Raw genomic sequence first — 5,000 nt, 5'->3', positions numbered from 1 at the left:
TCGATTTGATCGACTAAAGGCGGTGCTCCAGCATGGCCGCAGTCAAATGACTGAAACAAGTAAAAGAGTAAAGAGTAAAAGAGAGTACTATTCTAGGAACATGTTCAAGGAACACTTTTGGGTACCAAAATTAAATGACATTTAGAAAATATTTTGGCGCAGGCGTGGCTATGTGGTAAGAAGCTCGCTCCCTAACCACATGGTTCCGGGCGCAGTCCCACTGCGCGTCACCTTGGGCGTCTTCTATTATAGCCTCGGGTCGACCAAAGCCTTGTGGATGGATTTGATAGACGGAAACTGAAAGAAGACCGTTGTACATATGTGTATGTGTGTGTCTTTGTATCCTCCACCACCACTTGACAACCGGTGCTGGTGTGTTTACATCCTCGTAACTTTGTAGTTCGGCGAAAGAACCGATAGAATAAGTATCAGTATTAAGGCGGCGAGCTGGCAGAAACGTTAGCACGCCGGGCGAAATGCTTAGCAGTATTTCGTCTGCGTTACGTTGTGAGTTCAAATTCCGCCGAGGTCGACTTTGCCTTTCATCCTTTCGGGGTCGATAAATTAAGTACCAGTTACGCACTGGGGTCGATGTAATCGACTTAATACCTATGTCTGTTCTTGTTTGTCCCCTCTGTGTTTAGCCCCTTGTGGGTAATAAAGAAATAGGTATTTCGTCTACCGCTACGTTCTGAGTTCAAATTCCGCCGAGGTCGACTTTGCCTTTCATCTTTTCGGGGTCGATTAAATAAGTACCAGTTACGCACTGGGGTCGATATAATCGACTTAATCCGTTTGTCTGACCTTGTTTGTCCCCTCCGTGTGTAGCTCCTTGTGGGCAGTAAAGAAATAAGAATAAGTACCAGTATTTTAAAAGATAAGGACTGGTATCGAAACAGTTGACTAAAAAAAATTTCACGGCGGTGCCCCAGCATGGCTGCCTTCTAATGACTAAAACAAGTGAAAGATAAAAGATTAAAAAATGCGTTGAATGCTAATGACCGATAAAATAAAGAGAAGAATGAAAAATAAACAAAAAACAAGTTGCTGAATCGGAACTCTGACCATTTAAGCTAAAATATATTCCATTCTTGCAATCTTATGTATTTACCGTTTCAAATATTTTCCTCTCGTTTCATCTCTAATACCACAAGAAAATTGCACTGATTCATATGCGTTGAGTGCATTACACTGAGTGGATAAGATGTGTTGTATCATAATAAATGACGGATAAATATTATTTCGTTTATTAAAGTGGCCTTTATGAACCACTTCCAGTTAATGGTTTTACTCAATGTGAGTATTTCTGCGGTTACGATTATAATGTAGCCTTTAACTATATATATATATATATATATATATATATATATTATATATATATATATTATATATATATATATGTGTGTGTGTGTGTGTGTGTGTGTATTTGTATATATATATATGTTGTGTGTGCGTTTGTGTGTATGTATTGTGTGTATATATGTATGTAAATGTGTGTACATATGATATGAATACAACCCATACACAGATATATGTATCTCTGTACGTATGTGTGATAAAAAATATATGTCCATTTATATACGGGTCGGTATGCTTTGGCTCATCCCCCCCCCCCCACTTCTCTCTATTTCACTTCCCCTTCCCTCTCTGAAAATGTTTGTAGCTTTTCCTCTATTTCCTGTTCTGTCTTTCAGTTTCGCTTCCTCTTTCTCTATATTTAGCTTTATCTGCCTATACATCACTCATTCTCTTTGCTAATCAGTCAGTTTCTTTCTCTCAACTCTCTCTCTCTCTTCCTCTTTCTCTATCCTTCTATCTCTCTCTCTCTCTCTCTCTCACTCACCCTCTTCTTCACTCTGTCTCTCTCGCTTACTTTCACGTGACTCTGCTCCAGCCCCTTCGTATTAAGCAAAAGATTTCATACTGACGCACACCAGCGGGGATCGCTTAGTCTTATCCTGAGTGATAAGAAAAGGTACATTTCAAAAGCTCCATCGTTTTGTAGACCACCAAGTTACGACCAACACTGGAGGCCAATATAATTACGTCATAAATTTTTTTACCCCAAAACTAGATAACTAGAGTGTTATGCAATCCAAACATACAAGTTATTTAGACATTCTAGATAAGAAAGTGGCCCACGAAGATTCACACAGTGACACGACCACGACACGCCAAAGCTGGCTCACGTGATGAAATAACTATAGCTGAGGTTAAATAGCTGAAATTGTTTCCTGAAAATTGCGGCTATGCATATTATCTGGAGCTGATAAACTAGTTAACAGGTTGGCCGGATTATATTTCAGTTAGATATTTGAATGCTGAACGAATAGCTTTCGAAATACGTTCCACTGGAATTGACGTCGCCTGATTTTGATATTATTTGTGTCTGCTTCTTATAATGAATACCTGTAAAGCTATGGATAACATCTTGCAGCATCGACTAGAAATAAATTAAAATACTCATATTTCACTTAATCAGTTATCTGCTAATTATATGTCTTGTGATTCAATCAATTATCAGTCATTTTCTGCTGTAGGCTAAGTGTCTCGCGTGAGGTCTCGTAGAAAATGCGTTGATTCTTTCACTGATTTTAACTTTGTAAAAAAAAAAAATCCCGATTTTCCTGTATTAGAGTTGATTAAATTTATAGTATATTATTGGTATTTATTCAAATTTATAGTATATTACTGGTATTTATTTTAGCGAATTCACAGAGCTTAAAGAGGAAGTCCAAGACTGTGTATTTGATGATAAAAATGAGACGATGTAAAACAAACAACAAAAGATATATCGTAGAGTGCTCTGTACTTTCTTCATAAGTCTTCCTTGAAATAAGTGTTGGGAGAAGGAACGTCATAGGTCTTGTTATATATGTGTGTGTGTGTGTGAGAGAGAGAGAGAGAGAGAGAGAGAGAGAGAGAGAGAGAGAGAGAGAGAGAATAAAAGAGACCGAAGATAGAAAGGAAAGAGAAAATGTTAGACATTTTAAAAGTAAGAATGTGAAGTAGTGGAAAATCATAGTATGAAATAAGACGGACTCAAACTTAGCATCAGATTCGATTTCTTGAGAGATAATGGCATTGAATCATGTTATTACATCGATCAAAAAATGTTTCACAATTTTATAGAAATTTATATAGCTTAAGTTACAATTCTTTCTTAACTGTTTTTTTTTCTTTTCTTTTCTTTTTTTTTTTTTGTAATTTTAAAATAGACGTTAACCTTGAACAAAGATCCATTTTAAGCATTTCCGATGAATGGAGAAAATATTTTACATGTTGCGACCAACATTTCCTATATTAAATATAATGTCGGTTTCAAATTTTGGCATAAAGCTAGCGATTTCGGAATGGGGGTAAAGCTGACACCAATGCTCAACTGGTACTTAATTTATTCACCCCGAAAAAAAAGGAAGAGTCAACCTCGGCGGAATTTGAACTCAGAACGTAGCAACTGTCAGGGTCCCAGTTATGGGTTAACTAGCACATTATGATTTGCCAACGTGAAGACTGGATCCGGCGAACTTTCATGGTTCAATGGAGGGGGATGAGGGGAGTGTAAAAAGGCAAGATGTGGCAAGTAAGACATTTTGGTTATCCACTGCATCTGTATCCATCACCAATCGTCTTGACCTGGTCTTACCACTGACTTGAAGATGGTCACGGACGAGAGAGTGAGATTTACGCTGCACAATTCTTCGCTTCAAATAACGTCACAGCACAAGTCATCAGTCATCCTAGATTGATGAGATGGTTCTCGTTACTCCGACAGACGAAAATCATAATGTTAGTGGTTAGTGTAGTATGTTGAAGATAGCGGTTAGTGTTATGTGTTGATAGCAGTGGTTATATAATCTGTTGACGGTTGCATTGCACGTTAGCGATGTGCCGAAGATGGATGTTGTTTAGTATGTGCCAAGGCAGAGTTTTGTGGACGATGCTTAGTACAATGTGTTCTTCGTGGTTGTGCGAGTATAGTGCATTACTGATGCTGAGTATCGTTGGTAATGTTGATAATTACTCTACTATGTCTTTGAAAGTATGTATTCGTGTAGTTTGATGGTGAAAGCTGGTCTAGTGTATTAATGATGGTAGGTGTATGCGGCGAGCTGGCAGAAACGTTAGCACGCCGGGCGAAATGCGTAGCCATATTTCATCTGCCGTTACCTTCTGAGTTCAAATTCCGCCGAGGTCGACTTTGCTTTTCATGCTTTCAGGGTCGATAAATTAAGTACCAGTTACGCACTGGGGTCGATGTAATCGACTTAATCCGTTTGTCTGTCCTTGTTTGACCTCTCTGTGTTTAGCCCCTTGTGGGTAGTAAAGAAATAGGTGTATGCTGGAATGGTGGAGTAGAGCACTCATGATATACATTGGCATACTCCGTTCTTGGTGGAGTTTATAATATATGATGTTATGTACCATGCTCGCACCGGACGCTGGTATCACATGTTACTGGTAAAAGGTGAATTCACTGTGTTACATATAATATTTACTAGTTGGGACTAGAAATATTAAAATATGATAAGAAGTGAGTTAAAAGGGTGGTAGGAGACGTTATGTAGAGAGATAGTGTGTGAAGGAGAATGGGGAGTATGCTTATGTGATTTGTTAGACATCGATTAGCGGCTACGTTGACATGTGGATTAGAACGAATGGCCGCAGAATGATTTAGTGTCACTGTGTGAGATTTAGTCGGCTCTGTGTTAAGATGTGATCCAGACATGCTTAAGGACACACACAGGTACACACAAACACACATACATATATAAACGCAGACACACACGCACGCATACATACACACACATGTATATACGTATACATACAGATATATATATATATATTTATGTATAAATATATATATATATATATATATACATATATATATACATACATATATATACATACATATATATATATATATTATATATATATATATATACCTATATATATATATATATATATATATACATATATATATATATACATATATATAT

The 5,000-nt window shown here is 37.4% G+C and overlaps 1 long non-coding RNA gene across 1 annotated transcript in view; it reads right to left on the bottom strand.

Annotated features, from left to right (window-relative positions):
- Nucleotides 1-5,000, bottom strand: part of LOC118765127 — a 21,301-nt gene that overhangs the window by 13,857 nt on the left and 2,444 nt on the right. Inside the window, exon 2 of the long non-coding RNA XR_005000978.1 lies at nucleotides 3,384-3,388. This is a non-coding gene — a long non-coding RNA (uncharacterized LOC118765127). The remainder of the gene's footprint in view (nucleotides 1-3,383; nucleotides 3,389-5,000) is intronic.

Source organism: Octopus sinensis, linkage group LG1, assembly GCF_006345805.1.
Source record: "Octopus sinensis linkage group LG1, ASM634580v1, whole genome shotgun sequence".
Classification (NCBI taxonomy): domain Eukaryota; kingdom Metazoa; phylum Mollusca; class Cephalopoda; order Octopoda; family Octopodidae; genus Octopus; species Octopus sinensis.
This window is presented reverse-complemented; position numbering and strand designations above follow the sequence as displayed.